Below are 22,142 nucleotides of genomic sequence, written 5' to 3'. Positions count from 1 at the left end.
CGTGGATCCGTGGATATTCTCCAGTTGAGTTCCTCTCTGCCTAGAACGGGCCTGTTAGGTTACGTTGAGAAAGTAAAGAGTGCATGTGCCCCTTCATGGTTGCCTTGTCTTGTGTGGATTGGCTAAATACTTAAGCTGTACCCTGCGTCTCATCCAGTGCTCGCCGGGCACCAGCAAGCATTTAGCGCGTAGAAAATGGGTCGAAAGGAAGTTGCAAATCAGTTGTGCTCAGTAGCAGGAGGGTTGTAAGGCCATATGCAGACAATTGGGGCTGAGACGTAACAGCTGTTCTACTCTGAAAAAAGGCTGGTAATACTTGAGACATTGGCCAATCCCCTCAACAAGAGATGTCCCAGAAAATTCCCCCAGACACAAGAGCAAAAAATGTTAGAAGAAACTAACATATGTCGTGTTAGCTTGTAACAGAACAATCAGCAGGAAACCTGATGAAACCAAAGTGGAGATGTTTGGTTGTAAGGTACGAAAACTTGTACAGTGAACAAACTGTGCTGCATGGCATGGGACAGGTCCGGTCTGACTGGGCTACACAACTAATCATGGCTTTTGATTTTCATGTATTCTGCTTTTTCTGCTCACATTGTTTATTGCATACGATAAATTATTTTGAGCGTGACAGTGGCAAAGACAGAGTTACGGTAATGGGAAACAAATCAAGCTAAAGTTCTAAAGCAGCAGAGAATGAGTTTCATCATCAGAAATAAAATAAATAAATTGCAGTAAATATTGCACAATTATTGATAACATGACATATCCATGTAAAAAAGACAATATACAGATTAAACAGTGGAAGACCAGTGGAAAAAAAAAAAAACACTTTCCTATTTACAAAACGATATGAGATAATATGCATAGAACAGCAGCATTTAAAGTAGCTAAGGCCCGTGCAAGTGTACCTTAGCAACTGTGAGACAGTGTAAATCTGATCAGAGGCCTGTTTCACAAAACCATGACAGCGGATTAAACCGGGATTTTCCAGATATCCTGGCTGAATTAAGCTTTGACTCGGTTTCACAAAAGCAGTAACACATCTAGTGGCCACACTGATCAGAAACCAATAAATTTAGTCATTCTGATTATTTTGGTATGTATTATCAGCTCTGCATTAAAATACCACTCATACATAAACGCATTCACTATTAAGTACTATTCATATTTTAACATAATGATGGCAGGCTTTATAATTATCCATGTGAGTTTTGTTACTGTACGATTGTGTTTTTGAATACAATAGTCTATTGAAGACCTTTCTGTCTTTAATAGACTATTGCATCTTGAGAGGATTAGAGTAGAGTATGGAGGACCAGTCCTCCATAGTAGAGGTGTTGTCAATTAAGTCTGGTGTTACGCCTTTTGCCATGACCTATCAGACTTTGTGACTCTAGGGGGCGCTGTTTTAATGACTCCTCCAGGACAAACGTAGTGCCCCTCAAGTGCACAGAATTGATATTCAGGTGACTGATGTTGAAGATGTGCCCCATGATGGCACACAGCTCATCCACACAGCACCTCAGGAGCCTGGAGCTGATGCCATCTGGAGCTGTAGCCTCTTTCTCACTTTGGTCTTCTGCTGAATGTTCCTTACTTAGAGCATTGAGAAGGACACGGTGGTGGAGGGGGGCTCATTAGTGGAGTCATCTGAAGCAGAGGGGGTGGATGATAGCTGAGAGATGTGCAGCTATTGGTGGAAGAACAGGCTGTTGTCCAAGATGAGGGTGTCTGCAGCCTGTTAGGCTGAGTTGGCTGGTCAAACCTCAGATAGCGCTGATTCAGCTCATTCATCCATCTCAAGTCACCTACAGTCTGGGTGTTCTTTTTGCAACCTGAGATGATTTTTAGGCTTTTCTAAACATCACTGCTGTTATTGTCCTGCAGCTTCACCTCTGTTTTATTTTATTTTTCTTCTCAGGTTTTCTGTATATTTCTCAGTTCTCATTTATTTCCTGACCTGAAAGCCCTCTTCCTCTCCCTCAGCAAAGAGTTTATCTCTGGGTTTATCCAGGGCTTGCTGTTGGACCTAACCTTCACAATGGACACAGTAGAGAACAGAAGTTGATCTGTGATGCATTGTGTTATTTTATCCAATTCTTCCCCATGAGGATCACACAGTTTATCCCAGACAGTGGAGCTAAAATAGTCTCCGAGGGTTTCCTCTATCTCCTCAGACCATTTCTTCAATGTGCGTGTTAAAACTGGTTCTCTGTGCACAAGGAGTTTATACACAGGCTGGAGGTACACTAAATTGTAATCAGAGCAGCCAAGGAGAGGAAGGGGTGGTGAATTGTATGCCTCTTTGCAATTTATATACAGTAAGTCCAGAATTTGATTGTCTCTATGTTTGCACTTTGAAATTGTGTTTTTTTTTTTTTTTTTTTACCCTAAACTGTTGCCTCTAGGAAACATGACGGCACCGTTTGCCTCATAATGTGCTGGTTCTAAAAATGAAGTCCACACCAATGAATCAAAAAGTTACAATTCTGGAAAAAAAAATTGGACCAGAAATTTAGAAAATGGTACGTCTTTCCTTCAACAATAATAAATAATCTGAACACGCTCTAGGGAGTTTCTCCCTTAGTGTGCCAAGTCGAAAGTCAAACACCAGAGGGAGCCACTCAGGTCCACATCTGCTTCCACACCCTTACATTCAACCTTAAACAGATTACCTTGAAGGTGAAGTTCAGATTTTGCTCTCCTGGGAGAAATCTGCTCCATGTCATTCAGACTCTCCTTATTAAGAAATGCATAAGGAAGAGTGAACATCTGCCCATGGAGCCACAGATCCCACAGAACATCTACGGCCATGTTAACCAAAGTTCAGATTAAAACCACCTTCTTTGTCTGGATGGGAGCCTATAGCAGCCATGAAGCTTTTCTGTGGTATCACCTTGTTTTCCATCATATTCCTGAACCAGCCCACATGCAGGAGCTTAGTTTTGACCCTGAGGATGAAACAAAATAAATGTTCACAGCCTTAAAATGCTCCCACACCTCTGCAGGTGCCCTGGAGCTTATCCAAATCCACTGTCACCCATTAAAACAGCAAATGGATGTTATCAACAACAGCTGAAGGGCCCAAATACATGCAAAATGATGGGCGAATAATTACACTCGTTTTGTTTTGTTTTTGTTTTAATTTACAAATCGCAAACAGATCTCATTATTGCAGCTGAAAAAGCCAAATATAACAAGAAGGGGGGGGGGGCAGTCACAGCTAATTGAGTTACTTTCAAATAAGAAATAAAGGTGTTTATTTTATTTATTTATTTTTTTATCAGGATCTGTGGTCCCAGGTGACTCAGCTTCTATCCACACCAAAGAGCCCGAGCCTTTCTTCCTTTCGGACTCCATTATAATATCATCGGAATAACATGCTTGCTCCATTATAGTGATCAGATAAATCATCTGAATGGAGGACTTTCAGCACAGTCTTCCTGCTCATCTACGGCTCATCACGGTGGGCAGATGTGAACATTAAGCCCTGAAAGCAGTGGGGGAAAAAAGAGAGAACTCTAATATGCATAATCCTACCTCCTGATGTTCCCATCAAGAGACACAGAGTGCCACGTGCATTATTCCACCAAAGCCCCTCAACACAGAGAACAGGATCTTTCCCCAGGTTCCTCCCTAAGCCTGACTCTTGTGTTTTCCTGATTACTATAGGTGAGGATGATATCAAAGGAACAAAGCTTTTGTGATCACTATTAGCAGCAGCTACCAGGCTCCTTTTCAGGCCATTTTGTCCAAAGAAGAGAAAAGTCACTGGCCTCAGCTCTGCTTTTTTAAAATGTGTTTATTTATTTATTTATTTTTTACTCAAATAAAATGGGGACTTGGTCTTTTTCCACAGCGATGAGCTGTCAAATAGCTGTTCTGATTTAAATAGCTCAATATTCTAATGATGCCTCAACATGTTCATTAGGTGGGAGAAAAATGAGCAGAGCCGTGTTCATGTAGGATGTGCCTCAGAAACACGGGAGAATGTGTGCTCATTTGAACAGACACCTCAGACAAAGTGAAAGAAGTACTTCAAACAAGCGATTACCGCTCTGCTCGACCTGTTGCAGGGGGGAATGAGGTGAGACTTGTCACATGCGGTGACAAGCTGTTTAAATTTCCTTTAAAGAGTATCAATTATACTTCACATTGCATTTTTTTTAACAAAATGCATTTTTACTTTCTTTGTTCAATAAAAATAATTTTAAACCTAAACTCAGCGCATGGTGTGATTACTTTTCTTCTTTACTGTATTATTTTTTAGAGTTCACAATGTTTGTGCGATGTTTTTCACACTAATTAATTGTACGCTCTCTGTGTTGTCATTTCCTTTTTTCTTTTTCTTTTTTAAGTTTGTGTTTGAAAAGTGAGCGTTTGCATTGTGGTGCAGTCGTTAGCACTGCTGAATTGGAGAAAAACGGCTAGGGGTTTAAATCTCTGACTGGATCCACTTGTGCAGAAAGCTTGTACATCATCATCACTGTCTCTGCGCAGACCGCTTTGGCCTACAAATCATCTGTGGGACCGAAATAAGGGATCCGTGAAAGCCACTCCAAAACTTTGTTGTTCTTAAGGCACATTGTAAGTAATTTAATGCCATCCTTACTGTCAGTGTCCATCTGGAAAACCCATTTGCTTGCTGGTTTTAACTCTTTGGCTGATGTCTGGAGATGTCGCTTCAATATTTCCACATAATATTTTCTCATCATGTCATTTAATGGCAGAAAAATCATCCAAGATACAACGTGATGCTGCCACTCTTGCACTTCACAGATAGGATGGTGTGCCCAGGCTTGCACGCTCCTCTTTTTCCTTCAAATATTACGATCATTATGGCCACACACTTTACTTTCACCATTTACAAAGCCATGACAACATCACCTGGGCTTCCCAAAATTGTATAAAAGCATCTAAACATCTTGATCTGATCTCATTGATGCTTAGATGCGCAGTCATGTTATTAGCAGCAATGGACAGGAAACACAACCTTGAGTGGACCCAGTGCTCAATAAGATGGAGTAGAAGATATTTTTGCAGAGATAAGAGGCAGTGTCCAGGCCAAGCAGCAAAAGTTCCCCCCAGTCTTCTGGGGAATGACGGCTTTAAATGCTGAGCTAAAATCATCGTGTCAAATTCTACCATAGGTGTACCTTTTATGTCCAGACGAGTGGTGCGCTGTGATGGGCATATAGCATCATCTGGGGAGAAATTGGGGTACCAATGGAGGACAAAATGGTGGCTATGATGTGTGGTTTAGCAAGACATTGAAAATATTTCAATATTATGACTGTCAGTGTGACTGGAGTGTGGTCCGGTCAACAGTTTGGTCAAAAAGATTTGTTGTAGTGTCCAAATGAACCCCTCCGAGGATTTAAAGACCTCAGAAGCCAAGTGTTTGTCTTAGCCCTGCTCTGTCTGGCCATTAGATGGAAAACTAGTTCTAAAATCCCATGCTTATGCCAATAGAGGTGTGACGAGGCCTGGAAGAATGCATCTTGAGTGATAAAAAACGAACAGCCCTGGTAGAGGTGTAAAAATAATGAGATTAGTATTTCCTGGCATTGTAGCAGCAGAAATCAAAACCTTCCTGTTTTTAATGCTATCAGTCTGATTTGGCGTGATATGAAAAAAATGCTAATACAGGATTTTTCCATTTTACTGGATTACAGTTTTAATCATCATCACCATCATCATCATCATCATCATCATCATCATCATCATCATCATCATCATCATCATCATCATCATCATCATCATCATCATCATCACAGTCTCTGTGTATTGCTGGATCCATACAAGCTTGCCTCTATGAAAGATGCAATATCCACCCTCCCACACAACCTTTCACTCGTCTGGACATTACAGACACCTTTGCCAGAATCCTGTACTTTGATAGTACAGGATTACTAGTACAGGATAGAGTTTGGAGAAAATTGGAGAACAAACCTCTACCACTCCATCACCCTGAGCAGGAGGTCCCCTCAGGGTTGGGGCCTCGGCCCATTGCTATCCATTGTTTGTATCTCAGCTATATTTTGGCAGACAGGAGGACCCTGTGGAGGATAAAAAGGAGCTACAAGACTCATTGGATTGTCCATGTCCTCTGTCAAACGGATCATTGTCAGAGACTGATCCCACCTTCACCACCAACTTTAAAAATATAATTTCAACCAATCAAACTGCTACATGGCTTTCCAGCAAAAGCTGTTCAAATAATAAACTGGTGTTAATTAAATGCATTTGTCCTTGTTCATCCTAAATGTTTCAACTGTATTGTGTTTTCATTTTTTTGTGGCTTTCTATTATCCCTCTGTTTCATGGTGTGTGTTTTAAATTCAGCATTTCGTGATAAAAGTTTTTATTTCAACAGCAACATAAAAACTAAACTGATTCAGGATCATTGCGAAACATTTTTATTATTTGCCCATCACATGTGGTTGTGTGAGATATGTTCTACTGCGGAAGCTTGTTTGTATGTTACATTTCTTTATACATTGCTTGCAAAGACATACAATTTCATGAAGCCCTTACTTACAGAGTGGTTTTCATCAATAGTTCTTAAGATTCATTCATTTTTAGAAAAGTTTGTTTATTTTGCCGTTTTACAAGGAATGTTGTATTTTCTAAAAAATAACATACAGCAGCTTTAAGAAGCATGAAAGATCTTTGAGATATTGTTCTGGAGATATTTTACTGTTTTATTTTAGATTGAATCTTTGTAGTTTTTTTTATTGGTCCCAGTTAAGGGGAGTCAGATGAGTCGGTGATTTAAGACAATTACACATTTGGTAGTTTAGACAACCGCTCAGTCAATGTGGTTATCATCCTGGATTTCTCTCAGAAGTCAAAAACTGTACCTTTAGTAGTATTGCTTGTGCAGTCCAAGGAAGTGATTGTAGTTTTTCACAGCACGGTACAACAGACGAAAGACAACTTCAAATCAAAAGATGTTGTTATAAATAGCTTAATACATTCTTTCAAGCAACCTATTTGTTGCATCATAAATGATTGACATTATTAAAAAATCTTTGTATTAATCCTTTGATTGAGCAATGCTGCTTATTGCATGTTGGTTCTACTGCTCACTCCGTTTGTTGTATCTTTTTAATGTTCCATCACTATCAATGACTATAGCTGCGGGTGCTATCTGGGAAAGTTCACCGACCTACACTAACACATACACAAGATTACACTAACACACACATGTGCACGCACGCACGCACACACACACACACACACACACACACACACAGACACACACACACACACACACACACACACACACACACACACACACACACACACAGACACACACACACACACACACACACACGCACACACCGCCTTCGCTGGGCTTTTCCTTTACTCTGCTTCCTTCTATTTCAGCTGTAGTCTCAGAAAGGTCAGATCAGAGACCTTAAGTTGTAGCTTTAAGGATTTATTTGCTTATTTTTATTACAATGAAACAAAAATAAGTTGTTCTAGTTGTAGCTCTTAGAAAAGTTGAACAAAACTACTTTAGATCCGAAACCCTCAAGGATTTACCAGTTTATTTATTTTTATGAATAGAAACTATTAGTGTTGAAGCTTGTTCCAGAGAAACTAAAGAAGTCAGGGGTTTGCTTAGTTTATTCTTATAAAAATGAAACAAAAGAAGTTATTCTAGTTGTAGCTCACAGAAAAGTTGATGAAACCCCCAAGGATTTACAAAGTTTATTTCTTATTATGAATAGAAACAGTTAAGCTTTGAATGTTAGTGATAAAGCTTGGTCCAGTGAAACTAGTCTAGTCAATGTCTTACTTAGCTTATTCCTTTGTTAGTATTTTCTTTTAATATGTAATATTTCCTTCTGTAATGTTTTTCTGTTCATGTACAGCACTTTCAATTGTCTTGTTACTGAAAAGTGCAACATAAATAAACTTGCTTTTGCCTTTTTTTTTTAGCACAGAGTGAGCCAAGGGCAACGTCTTTATCTGCTGTGTTATAAATTGAAATTATGCCAAGCCTTGTTGTTCTCCTAAGAAGATTACACATTTTTTCTGTTATCTTGATCTCACAGTGGAACTTTCATTTATTTAGGCCCGCTATACCCTGTAAAGGTATTCAAATATCTTGAACTTTTTCCCATTTTGTCACATTTCCACCTCTAGCTTTATGTAAAAGCTCGACCCAAAGTAGTGCATTATTATGCAGGGAAAGGAAAATATTGCTAAATATAATCTAAGTATTGGTGTCAAAACCTTGCTTGACCATCTTTCAACAATTACAGCTGCAAGTCTTTTTGAAATGTCTTTATCCATTTTCAGATTTAAAGAGTTACGTTTTTTTTCTCATTTTTCTTTGCAAAATTTCTCAATCTCACTAGGCCTTTCAAGTTTTGCCTGCACTGGACAATTTTAACACATTAATATGTTTTGATCTTTCAATAGGAGCTCTGGCTATATGTTTTATGTTGTTTTCCTATACATACACTTCATGCTCACATCCTTTGCGACACAGACAGGCTTTTTTCCAGCATTGGCCTTTATTTATGTCCTTTTCCCCCTCAAAACCTACCATTCTCCTTGTCTATGCAAGAGAGAACCATGCTCTCAGCATTACGTTACCACCACCATATTTTACCGTGTGGGTGATGTCCTCTTGTTTATTTGCAGTGGAAGTTTTCCAACAACACAAAGCATTTAGGATCTGAGTAAAAGTGTTTAGGTCTCACGTGGCCTGAGCACCTGCTCATGTTTGCTGTGTCCTCTGAATACCCAGTGGCAATCTGGGTCTAAATAGGTCCTCAAATGCTTTTTCTAAAACTGCATGAATTAACCTTCCTGAGAGGCCAAATGGTGCCGCTTACAACCAATAGTTGACTGGATCAATGTGTGCTTCTGTGCTTGTTTGTCTCTCTCATTGTATCTCTGCTCTGTCTTCTGTAACCCCCAGTGGGTCGAGGCAGATGAGCGTTCATACTGAGCCCGGTTCTGCTGGTGGTTTTTCCTTTCTGTTAATGGGGAGTTTTCCTCTCCACTGTCGTTTCATGCTTGCTCGTATGAGAGATTGCTGCAAAGCCATGGACAAAGCAGACGACTCTCACTTTGGCTCTACGCTCTTTCAGGAGGAGTGCATGCTGCTTGTCAAGACTTGATGCAATCTACTGGGTTTCCTTAGATAAGACATTTTTTGACCAATCTGTATAATATGATTGAATTTGGCTTTGGAAAGTGCCTTGAAATGACATGTTTTATGAATTGGCGCTATATAAATAAAATTTTATTGAATTGTTTGCCAACTACACAATGGAGCAGTGGGTAGCACTGGTGCCTTGACGCAAGAAGGTTCTGGGTTCAAATCCAACCCTGGGTCTTTCTGCTTGGAGTTTGCATGTTCTCCCTGTGCATGCGTGGGTTCTCTCCGGGTATTCCGGCTTCCTCCCACAGTCAAAAAAAAAAAACATGACTGGTAGGTTAATTGGCTTCTCTAAATTGTCCTTAGGTGTGTGTGTCAATGGTTGTTTGTCGTGTCTGTCTCTGTGTTGCCCCGCGACAGACTGGCGACCTGTCCAGGGTGTACCCCGCCTCTCGCCCAGTGAATGCTGGAGATAGGCACCAGCAACCCCTGCGACCCCATGAGGGATTAAGCGGGTCAGAAAATGGGTGGATGGATGGAGGTTCGCCAACTGCCAAAAAAGAAGGAGGACAAAACATGAAGAAGAAGAACATAGCAGATGTATTGTTGTACCAGAGATCATTGTACATTGTACATCATTGATCGTTGTACATCATTGATCGTTTGTATGATTGTTGTACCAGAGATCATACAAAACTTGAGCAAAATGTGCCAACCAAGCTCCAGTGAGGGGGCTGTTTGCCAAGAGGAGCAGACTTTTGTACATCCCTGGTTGGATCTGGAAGAATTTTTCGAGGTTAAAAAGTTACGTTTTGGCATTTTTACCATTAGCTATAAAATTGAGCAAAGCACATATCAGGAAGGCATCATTAAGCATCAATTATTTTATTTATTTTTTTGCTTTTTGATCACTCACTTGTAATAATCTTTCATTTTGACAGCACTGTCTATTGTAGATTGACAACCATATGAGGGCAACTGTAACTAAGCCTGCTGTGGATGCACAAATGTTTATGTTCGGTTCTGTTATCTTACATCTGTTGCCCTTACAGATTCTTGCAGCTGATCTCGGATGTACATTTCCATGCCTCTGAAGTTTGACTTTTTGCACCAATTATAGGCAGCCAGTCACCAAATCTAAATTAAAACTGTAGGGTTCTGTGCGGCCCGAGTTGGCATTTATTTTCGTACATGAATTCTACTTTCATTTTTGAAACCAGTACTATTACACTTTTACTTAAAACATGAATAAGAGGTTCTATCCCAAATATCAGACAGAAGCTGATGATTCATCTTCATTTATTGAAAAAAATAAGCATTCAAATACTGTTAATAATTAACTTATCCAAAGTTCCATCAAAAGATTTAAACTATTATGCTGCCCAGGTGAGCAGAAGCAAAACTGTCACAGAATAATACCAGGTTATACTTACCTCAGCTTTATCTTACCAAAGTCTGTTTAATTTCTCCAAAACAATGTCCATGATAGAGACCCATATCCTCAAATAAAAAATAATTTTAAAAATCCTCGAAAATAACTCCCAGCGGCCGCCGTTACAATCCAATCCGAAATGAAAGCTCCAAAAAGAAGCATATAGTGGTAACACAAAAGAAAGAGAAACAAAATATAATTCAGAAACTCATAAAGCTCTGTTCGGCTCCCTCGGTGGCGATCGCTCGCACGGGGCGTCGTTTTCGCACGACTCCCAGTTTCTGCTTCACAATCCGCGAATTTTAGCAGGCTTTGTCGTCCCTTTCGTCTTGGTTTATGTTTCTTTAACTCTTCATTAAGGGAATCCTCCCGCTGCACGGATCAGCTCAAGTGAGACTCTCCTCTTGCCCCCCCCCCCCCCCCCCCCCCCACACACACACACACACACACACACCACTTTCACTTGCTCACGGCAGCCACACCTGACCCCTCCCTGACCGAAATCAGCTTTAAAACGACAGGAAAACATGAAATAACCCATAAATCAAGCAACGGCACCTGTCTCTAAACAGCCCGACACATTTACATATTACATTTATTTAAAAGAAACAAACCCAGAGGCTATGTTACAAGTTGATGCTTCAACGTTTACAGAAGTGTTTTAAGCCGTATTATCTGTACTTCTACTTAAGTAAGAAATGTGAAAACCTTTGATACCTCTTTTGATTTAGAACCCAAACCTGCTTAAACCTTCTCCAGAACGTCCTCCCTGACCCGCCTGCTCTATTAATTGGTCTTCGTGATGTTGTTTTACTCAATAACGATCTCCGACAAACCTCTAAGACCTTCTCACAACACCTATATTTATACTGCACTCAGAGTCGGCCATGGTTCACTTTATGTTGTTTTTAATTAGCTAATTAGTTCGTTTATTTATTCGCCAGATTCAATCACCAGCTAAGATTCTAGTAGTAGTAGTAATAATAATAATAATCATAATAATACATTACCTCAGCCCGACAGAAAGATGAAAATAAACTTCTCTTGAAATAGAAACAGTATATTGGCAATATCAACATCCTACAGAGATCCAGCCTCAGTCTCCATATGTTTTATTCATAGTTTTAACCTTCATAAAATGTAATTTGGCTACCGGTTCGGACCACACCCTTAACGCGGTCTGAAAAAAGAAATAAATAAATAATAATAAATCGTATCAATTGGTCTCTTCGCGCAGTCGTCACTCCGCATCGTCCCGCCTCCCCCTTGTCTCCTTCGGGCAGCAGACGTATATAAACACGGCTGATCCATCTTCCTCCAGCTTACCCAGTAACATCACGATAACCATTACGTGGAGCTCAGATGGGAGGGCTCAGATCGTGGCCGATTTCTGCGAGAAAGCGAGGCTGTAGGGGAGGGAAAAAAAGCGCAAACAGTAAAACAGCTCAGGCCTCGGATGCTCGTCGGAATATCTGAAAGGTGAGTATATGCTACTCTTTATAACGATTTATTAAATGGACAAAGTCTGGTTCGCTTCTTTTGCAGGATTATGACGCTACAACAGACGCATTTTTTTAATGTTTTTTCCCCCTTCTTCATATTTTCGACCAAACGTGACTTAAATCTGTTTGTGATCAAAGAAAAAAAAAAATCTAAAATAAAATGCAGAGAGCTTCTTACAGGGATGTGAAATGACAGCCTGTTCCCTCTCCTTCCTGCCTCGCCTGGAGAAAAAGTGTTTATCGTGTCGTCATTTGTAGCTGTGATTTGAGACGGAGGAGAAGAAAACAGGAGGGGGAAAAAAAAAGGAAAACTAACATTTAAACACTTCCAAACCGCGGCACATTTTGTATCCCCGACATGGGAGGTGTTTTGGCTTTTTTTTAAAGCCTCTTGAGAGAAAAGTTGGGTGCAGCAACAGGTGGCATGTTTTCTCTTTTCTTCCCGGGCCGAGGCGAGGAGCCGAGGAGGAGATGGAGGAATAGTAGGGCGTCATTCAGCACCGAGACACTGCTGGACAGCTCCCACGTCTGTGGCCAATCCTTCCCCTCCCTGCAAGCTGCCGATCCACGGGGAATTACGGCTTCATCTGGGAGTTATTTTTCTCAGTGTTTAGGCTTACGGCTGGTCACAGTAGCACATCGATTGATTTTATGACTTGCCTTAAAATTGACGGCTCTGAGCAGATGTTTCCCTTCGTCAAAGGATGCTTCCTGATTTGCTTTAAATCGACACAAAATAAATAAGTTACTTAGTCTTATGGATTAGCTCTAACAGGTTTTCCTTTTACAGATAGTCTCGTTTTTCTAGTTTGCACTCAAGGACCCCCCCCCCCCCCCTCCCTCCCCTTTTACCCTCTTGCCTCACTTCCTTCCTCTCACTAAACTGGCCCCTGTCTTCCCATCCCCCCACTCCCACTCACTCCCAGTCTTGTTGCATAGCTACCAGCTCAAACACATACTGGGGATGCAGGACATTCTCCACGTCTGTTCTCTCTCTTTCAGTCCAAATGTGTCCTGTAAGACAGAGGAGCACACAACCCCCCCCCCCCCCCCCCCTCCACCCTCCATAAGCTTTCAGTTGTGCACAGTGTAAGATTTCTGTGCTGTGATCCTCTTTCTATCTTTCTGTGTCACCTCCCCACCCCTCCTCGCAACCCCAGCACCCCTCCTGTCTCGCTCTTCTGAGAGGAGCTGAAAGGTTGGCATTAAAACAACAAAGGAAGGATGGAATGTCAACAGGCTTCAGAGAGAAATAGGTTGAGGCAAGCGCAGAGATGGAGATTGCACGTACTGTTTCCATCTGCGACTAAAGTTCACAACCTGACACGCTGGGAGCTCATGCTCCGCAGCACCAGTGACACATGCTGTGTGCAACAAAGGCCTCTAATTCTTAAATTCACTCTGTGGCACACATAAAGCACCGGCTTCCTCATAAGAAAACACAGACCTAAGTTTCCAATCTTCTTTCCTTCTTCTTTCAGCACAGACTCAAAACACAAGGATGTGGATGCAGTCGAGGCTTGGATGAAGCATTGGTGATGCTGAGTGGAAGACTAGTGATTTTGTTGTGACGCTCATCAAAGAACAACAAGTCCCAGTCTACCTCTCAGCACAAGCAAGTGCCCTTCAGTATGCACCACCTTTGCACCCCTGCATGCACAGATGCTGCTGACGTTAATGACAAGATTTCCAGTTTGTTCACCAGCAACCTGCCCTTTAAAATCCCCCTAAAACGTTCTGATTCAGTCCCTGCGCGAACCAGCATTCAGTGATGTTAATTACCGGCAAAATTGCAATCAAAAAGCATAATTTAGGCATGGTACTGAATCGTGCGGTGAAAGCTGCTCAGGGAAAAACTGTAATTATGTCATAAAGTGCCTTGTAAAAAAAAAAAAAAAGCAGGGAAACAGCTTTGTGTAATTGTATTCCCCCTATTTCCAGAGTGCATACCTTTATAATACATTGTTCCTGAAAATGTTCATTGATCATCAATTTAACTGCCTTGAAACCTACATTTGCTGTTCATTATAATGCAAAATAAAGCCTTTAAAGTCTCATGTGTGTTTCAGATGTATTTCATTTCAGCACCAACACTATCATAACAGGATGATCAGAGGAGACCCAGCAGGGAGGAGCACCTAAAAGTGCATTCAGCCATATTATCTTATGGCAACTGAACCAGTAGACATGTATTCACTTTACGCATCACTGATATTATTTCCACATATCACAATCAATGGGGGGGGGGGGGTTCATTGTGAATTCAGGAAACAGCTTCAGCCCCTGACCTGTGCCTTTTCAAAGTTAGAAACGATCAAAAAAAAAAAAAAAGTAACATCAGAATACACAGATTTACACACAGAGAAAGTAGAAAGACATGCAAAATATAGAATGAGGCTTCCACTTTATTTTCTGACCATTATTTTTCCACAAAGCCAGTGTCCAATCAGCATATGAGGCCTATAGTGAGCTTGCATTGATATCAGTAAACAGCCTTGAGCAAACACAACATACCTGCTGAAGATTAAGCAGGACGAAGCAGAGCACACAAGCATGCTCTGCTCAAATAGATACCATCAGCTTATAACCTTGTTTAGTGTTAAAAAATATAAAGAAATGTACACAATAAAAAAAAAATATATATAGTAGGCGGCCGATGGAGTTCAATGATGTCTACTCCTTCCACTTTGCAAAAATACATCATGTGCTGGTCTATCACAAAGCTATTGGGGACGGAAAATTAACAGGAGGACAGCCTAACAACATAACAAATCATCATTCCTGTACGAGCTATGGCTTGGGGCTGCACAGATTAATTTGAAAACATACCACATATACTTACTTTGCTCGTTACCAGGAAACCTGCACGACTGAGCTGACAGTATCCCAGTCTTTGTTATTTGTTATTCCTAAGAAAAAACGCTTTTTAGTCATGTACTTTCATTAGAGCCTAATAAATCAATAAAAATGGGGGAGTTTTTTTATTCTAAAGCTAACAGGAACCAAATAATAGTAACATTTAAACAATAAAAGGTCATCATCTCCAGTGACACTGAAGGCTAAAACCAGTGTCTCTCTGAGGTCGACCCCTGTCAGTGCCTTCAGCTCTTTTCACTAATAAAAGCTTGCAAGGATGGAATTAAAAATGCATCACAGCAGCGTCTCCTGCAAGTCTTCAGATTGGCAGCATCCTGGTTTTTCATATATAGAAGAGAAAAAAAAAAACAGGGACTGGCTCCCGTTGCTAAGCAACACAAAAGAGTCAAGTGCATTTGTTTATTGGCCAATAAGAACGAAGGCAAAGTTTCAAGGTTTTTTAAGGAAGGCCCTGTAATAACAACATAAAAAGAGGCGGAGGACTCTTTCAAAGACAGCTTTCATACGCTGTCTGTGGATGTACATATGTATATATAAATATATATTGCTATGAATAATGCATTATCATTCTGCCCTTTAAAAGGAATAGCCTTTTTATTGTAGATATGGCCCTTTCCAATGTACCAAATCTGCAGCAATTCTATTCTCAGGTTTAGCTCTGATATATATGTATCTCTCTGACAAAGGACAAGATTTGTTACATTATCAAATGATTAAAAAAGAATGAACGGATGACACACTCTTTTGCTGTTGAGGTTCAAAATGGTTTACTCTTTTATGCAGAAATGTTATGCAGCATGATCAGACGGTTTAAATCCATGCCACTACGTCTCAGGAGGACAAGTCCACATTTGACTTGGCTACCCCAAAACCTTAATTTTGGGCATCTGAGTTGTTTCCCTTAAGGGTTTTCTTGTATAAAGCAGAGCTCTTGATTACGTCAGTTACAGCAAGTCATCCAGGAGCTGAAGGGACCAAGCAGCCCCAAACCATCACTCTAACACCCCCATGCTGCACTGTCGGTATTATGGCCTTTATCTGAAACGCTATGTTCATTTCACATAACGTAACCTAATACCTTGTAAAAGGTTCTGCTTTAGTCTCTTAAGACTACAAAAAGACCGTCAATTGTGTTTTCTTTGATCAGCACCTTGAAACTCTCACATGAATGCCATTTTCCCTATTTCTTTTATGAGGAATGCAGGGCTTTAGCTGTTCTTCTGGGTTCTTTTGTGACTTCTTGGTTTGATTGTCAATGTAATCTTGAAATGGTAGTTTTGGTGTGCCGGCTACCAACTGAGAGTTTCACCAATGCTGTCTGTTTGCTGTCTGTTTTCCTCTTTTTTTCTTTGTTATTTTTTTTAGATTATGAGTTCAGCGATGTTCACTTCAGTCCCAAAGTCTTGAGTTCCCTTCCCTAACTGATAGATGTCATTGTATTTGTTTCTCACATGCTTTCTTTAGATCATGCGTTTTCTGATTATATATTGTCATACACGTTGTACCTAATTGACTTCTGGATTCTCTGGGTCTGGTGAAACTGAACCATTCCCCCCCCCCCCCTTTTTTTTATTGGTTAAACACAGTTATTTCAATATTTAACAAGGGAGAAAATTATATGCGGAAACTGGGGCAGTTTGGGTTGGACACCATTTTTCCTGTAATAAATGAAATCAGCTGAAAGCTGTATTCTGTGTTTCCACAGTTTATCAGCAACCAAAAAGAAGGAGAGAAGAAATCTAAAACATTTTCACAGAACTGGAAAAAAATGAGTCTATTTTTTTTTTGTCTTGTTTTGTCTCAAACACAGCTCAGTGTTGTCAGACTCAAAGACAAAAGACAGAGCCACAGTTAAGGATCTGTGTGTAATTATGTCTAAACAATAAAAGCTGTTGCTAAGAGCTGTGGCAGATGGTTTCATGAGAAAAGACAATAGTAGTAACTAGTGATGGATGTGTAAAGGGAAGTGCACAACAGGTGACAAAATTACATCATACACATTTTCCAGAGCGCAGACCTTAGGCAATGCGTGCGCTCCTTGCTTGTTGTTAATACTATCTGGGCATGCAGCCTGGTGTGATGGTATGCCAACTGTTCCCCAATGTCTGCAATGGCACCCGTCGCCACAGCCCCTGGCACCTTGGAGAGGCTCCGGGGGAGGGAAGAGGCAGTCAGCATGTGGCTACATGTGTGATCAGGGAGATCAGGAATCAGGCGAGAACATGCCGACATTAGAGGCGAGCGGAGATTTGATCAGCAGAATGACACTGTTATAAAATCGGGGGAAGTACACAGAAATGGCAGATTGGGTCTCGTGTTAAATGTGAACAAATATCTGAAGCAGGTCATTTCTAACAGCACTCTGTAAATCGCAGAGTTTTAGTAATAACTGTGGAGCTGTCATGCAGTATTGTCTCAGTTCATGGGATCCACTGGGAACAAACAAGAAAATAGATAAATGTTGCTGATAAGCCTCTCTCCTTTGTATTGCACAAATAAAAATAATCAAAACTTAAACTTGTGTAGTGTCTGCAGCGGTAAAACAGATGCTCTGATCCAGAGATCAAACCATAAGGTACACCATGCTAGTATAGGGTGGGACTCCTTTTACTGTTTGAACTGCGTTAATCTTGAGCGGTATAAAATCACCAATATGTGGTCAACTTTTGTCCGAGATTTTGGTCCACATTGTCTTGGCTGCACATTTATATTGAAAATGTCCCACTGAACTTTGTGACATGCTACATTATCCCGTACAGTGTGGACATAAAGAGATGAGCATGTTCATCAACCATACTCAGGCAGGCCTTGGTGTTTAAACATTGCTCAGTTTGTACTAAGGCACCTGAAGCGTGCCAAGAAAATGGAATAGCAAAATTTTATATATAACGGCTGAGCTGAAGGAAAATGACCACTAAACACAAATTAACCCTAAGAAAAACAAGCTGAATGAAAGAATCGTTTAAAACACAAAACTCAGATAAAATGTAACTCAAAGTCCAGAGGACCTTCATGTAATTATTGAAAATTGGTCTATCCAATGTCTAAAGGAGGTGTTTTAGAGGGAAAATGTAGAATCTGTTCATTATTAGCTGTATAACATGTCATAGCATCAAACTTTCTATGGAGAACACTGCAAAAAGGGAACTAAAAGTGAGTAAAGTGTTCTTAAAATAAATGTATTTGTCCTTGAGCTGTGCAGGCCAGTTTAAATGATCTGCCAATGGAATAAGATTTTTGCAATTAAAATAAAAACCGCTCATCTCCATCATCATATTTCAACTGCAGTATATCTAATTATCTTATTTTAGGGGTCAAAATACTCATTCCATTAGCAGATAATCTTATCTACCTGCTCAAATCAAGGACAAATACACTAATGTCAAGACAATGTTACTTATTTTTGTTATTTTTTGTAGTGAAGATTTTCCTAATAGGGTAACAGGACAGGTAACATTTTCCAGATCCAGTCGCATTAACTTTTTTTCTCTGTTAGCATTGTACAACAGTGCTACATTTGTCTATTTTTGTATAACAATGTGTAAGATTGCAGTTTTTCCTCTCCACAGCTTGAACATGTGCTTAGCATCGCATAGTATTTTCTTTAAGCACATTGTCCCTGCTACCAGTGACCTCGTTTGGATGTGATCAAAAGTAGAGAACCTTCAGACATCCTTTCCCAACATAGTTGACCCAACAGCCTTTGGTAAACCGAACTGCTGTTGGACTATAAAATTCACTATGTCTCAGTCCAGCAGAGATTCAGGTGGAAACAGTAAATATGCAAGCTGGTCTCTGAGAGTAAGACAGCTCACATTTGACCCAATGTGGCACGTTTTCCGCTCTATTGTGGCAGTTCTGGTGCTGAAAGAGGACAGAGCATGGCTTGTTCTGAATCTTTTTGTAATTCACATCAGTTTTTTTACCCCTTTTGCATTAAATTAGGTGTTAGAACTCAAAGCAAAGCCTTAAAATTTAATAATTCAATAAAACTCTTCATAGATGTTTATTATTTATTCAGTTTTAGTTGTCGTGGTCTGACAGCTTTTTTCATGATCATTTAACCTTTCCTTAACAGGTAGTCTGTAGATTAATAAATTAACCATTGTTATTTATTTCATGTTTGTTTTTTGTATGATTCTTTTGTTTAGCTGGGTAATATTACACTTTGCTTCTTGAATTTATTGATCAGCTTTCATTAATTGCTTCAGTTTTATTAAAAAGTTGTCTTTTTAGGATTCAAAATTAAATGTAAAACCTGTAATATATACAGCAAATGCCTGTATTTTTCTTTATGATGTATGAGTGATGGAGACACTTAATGGAAAGGTAGTACATTAATTTTTCACATTGATTTTGAGTAGATCATCATGCTGGTTTCTGAATTACCTTAACATTGCTGCTCACAGCGCAGGTAAAAAAAGAAAAAAACGAACAAACTGGTTTAGAATCTAGCCAGACAAGACAACCAAAACACTGCCCAAAAGTAAAAACACAGGAGTGAAATTACAATGATGAGAATTTAGCACAAGTACGTACAGTACATAATATCTAGTCAAGGTCCCATATTGTATTCATGCTGAAGGCTAAATAAAGAGATGAGCCTTTCACAGAGATGTAAATGTGTCTACACTCAAAGCAGTGCATATGGGGGAGGAAAATTAATTCATAGAGTTGAAGCAGTCGCTGAAAAAGCTCGATCAGTCCTGCATCTTAATCTGGGTCTTAGAAGAACAGAAACCAAAGATCAACCAAAGAAAGAGCTCCTACAGGTGTTTGGATGTTGGGAAGATCGCGTAAAGGAAAAAAGGTGACAGAATCATTTAAAACCATAAAAAGAATTGGAAAATGTATAGATGACCTGCTACATTTTGATGAGTTTTAAAAAAAAAAATGCTGCTAACAGGACAGAAATATAGTGGTAAATGAAGTGTAATAGCAGTAAAACCTTAGCAGATAAAAGCAGGAATGACTGTTTTCAAAGGCCTATGAAAGCTGCTACAAGCTTTCTCTTATCTGTTTATCCAAGTTACAAGCTGCCATGCATGACACCCAGATTCCTACCAGAACACCGACTGGTGACAAAAAGACTAAGAGAATCACGAAATGAAATTTTTCAATCCAAATCAATCTTCCTTAAGGTCTGGAAAGATTAGCTTCATGCAGATCTTAGTATCATGTAGAGAGTTAAGTAAGGGTTTCAATGTTTCACCGCATCAGCAAAATCAATTCGCAAAATGCGAATCAGTAATACAGAATAACAAAAAAAGAAAAAAAGACCCAAAGGGATCCCTGAAAAAACCCCAAAACTGAATAGGCAGAGTCTCCTGAGGTAGCAGATAGACTCCGTACTGTGATGTACCAGACCGTGCCGTACCTCTGACACCAACCAGGTATTCCAGCGTCCAACAACTGGAACACGCTTCCTCAACCTGGTTTACCAATTATGCACCAGGATGTAATGATCCACAGCACCAAATGGTCTGAAAGCGTTACAAAAAAGCAGAGTTCCCTGTGTCAGACGTCGAAATAGAGTAATTAAGCCCCGCTAAAAGAGCTGGTTCAGTTTTGCGGTGGTGTGATTTAGGGTTGTTTCTCTCTGTTAATTTCATTGGCCTTTAAAAGCAAAAGCTAATCAGGAATCTGATTAAATTGTGCATCAAAAACGTTTTGTTGCAGACGTCAAGAGAACTCTGACTCGTATGTACTTGACTTTTAAACGCAACGCAAACTGGATTCGCTCTTCTTCTGAGTAGCTTTTCATTTATTGTTTGGCAGCTCCGGTTAAGCTGCTCATTATCTCTGCGCATAAAATATAGTAAAAGCACAACACTTATAAGATCAATTGTGAACATTAATTTCGTCTCAGCTCAAACTGAGTTATTTGTCTTCCCTCTTTTGTTCAGGTGGGCATGAAGAGACGCTGGTTTGGATTTGTTCTTCCATAAAGCAAGCGGATCACAAACTGCTGGGAGCATCCGTTTAGTTGTCATTTTGGTGCCCTTCGGCCACTAAAACAGCTTCTTTCCTCTTGGAAAAGGGTTAAAAAATGGGATCAATAAGATTCTATTAAGTAAAATCATTGCAGAAGATGAAAAGCTTGGTGTTAAGTGCACAAAACTAACATTCATGTATGTCAGGAAGCATAAGTTTACGGTGTTGAAAAGGACACTTGTGTACCTTTATCAGCGATAGTTGGGGTCTCAGGTCTCCTCCGCTCTTATTTTGTGGGCCATAAGCTGAAATCGCTGCTACAGACAATCAAGGAGTTGGTTTTAATTTAACATATTACCCCAGGATATCAAAATGACCTGTAATTTTTCATCAAGTGCCATGATTAAATGTCACTTAGTCACACACTGTGATTTAGGAGAAATACCTTCAAAACTAATGAAAGTGCCCTTAGTGAAGTGGATAATTTTTTGATTTTGATTTTTTTAAGGAAAGAAAGGTGTACAGCTTTAAGGTTCATGTGGAAACTATGGGTTCTTTATCTATTATCATTTGTTTTATTTTTTAACAGCAAGACAAACGATGGACATTTAACTACAGGTACTCTTTATGTAAAAAAAAAAAAAAAAAAAAAAAAAAAGAATATCCCAATGATGTCTTTTTGAATCCTAGTTGATTAATTGATATTATTCCCAGTTATGCTGCTTTCAGTGTGAGATTATGCTGCTGTGATAAAAGCAGGATTTATTTTAAGGGGATCCTTGCACATCTTTATTCTAACCTCCCCAAACTCCGCAACATAACTTAGCACATGATTTAGGTTCAATACGACATGACACGAAAAATAATGTGACGTAGAGAAAAGCGGAACAGCAAGGAAACACTTTAAAGTAGACTACATATTAACGTCGTTTTTCATATATGGAAAGTAACTCTACTACGCTTTTTTTAATCTTTAGCAGCTCTTTTCTCATTGTTTCCACAGCGGATGTCTCAAATACCGAAGAGGCCAATCAATTAAATACACTGTTTACAGTACTAACTCACCTGAGGACCTGGGGATTTCAAACAGGACAAAGCTTCTCAGATCAGAGTTTTAAACTTCACCGGCACGTCTCAGCAACTTAGGGAGGTGCTCAAAAAGTTAATTTGTTTCTCTAATGCTAATCAAAAAGCAAACCTCATCTCATATAGATGCTTTACACACAGTAATGTACAGCTGCAACCAGAGGGGCACGTGCTCAGTATG

The 22,142-nt window shown here is 39.8% G+C and overlaps 1 long non-coding RNA gene across 1 annotated transcript; it reads left to right on the top strand.

Annotated features, from left to right (window-relative positions):
* The first annotated feature begins 11,034 nt into the window (after positions 1 to 11,034).
* On the top strand, positions 11,035 to 14,121 carry LOC118563333. The gene is made up of 2 exons (XR_004931149.1): positions 11,035 to 12,041; positions 13,546 to 14,121. It is a non-coding gene; the product is annotated as an uncharacterized LOC118563333 (long non-coding RNA).
* Positions 14,122 to 22,142: the final 8,021 nt, after the last annotated feature.

The sequence above is a fragment of the Fundulus heteroclitus genome, chromosome 6 (assembly GCF_011125445.2).
Source record: "Fundulus heteroclitus isolate FHET01 chromosome 6, MU-UCD_Fhet_4.1, whole genome shotgun sequence".
Classification (NCBI taxonomy): domain Eukaryota; kingdom Metazoa; phylum Chordata; class Actinopteri; order Cyprinodontiformes; family Fundulidae; genus Fundulus; species Fundulus heteroclitus.
The sequence above is the reverse complement of the archived record's forward strand: the minus strand, read 5'-3'. Positions and strand labels throughout refer to the sequence as shown.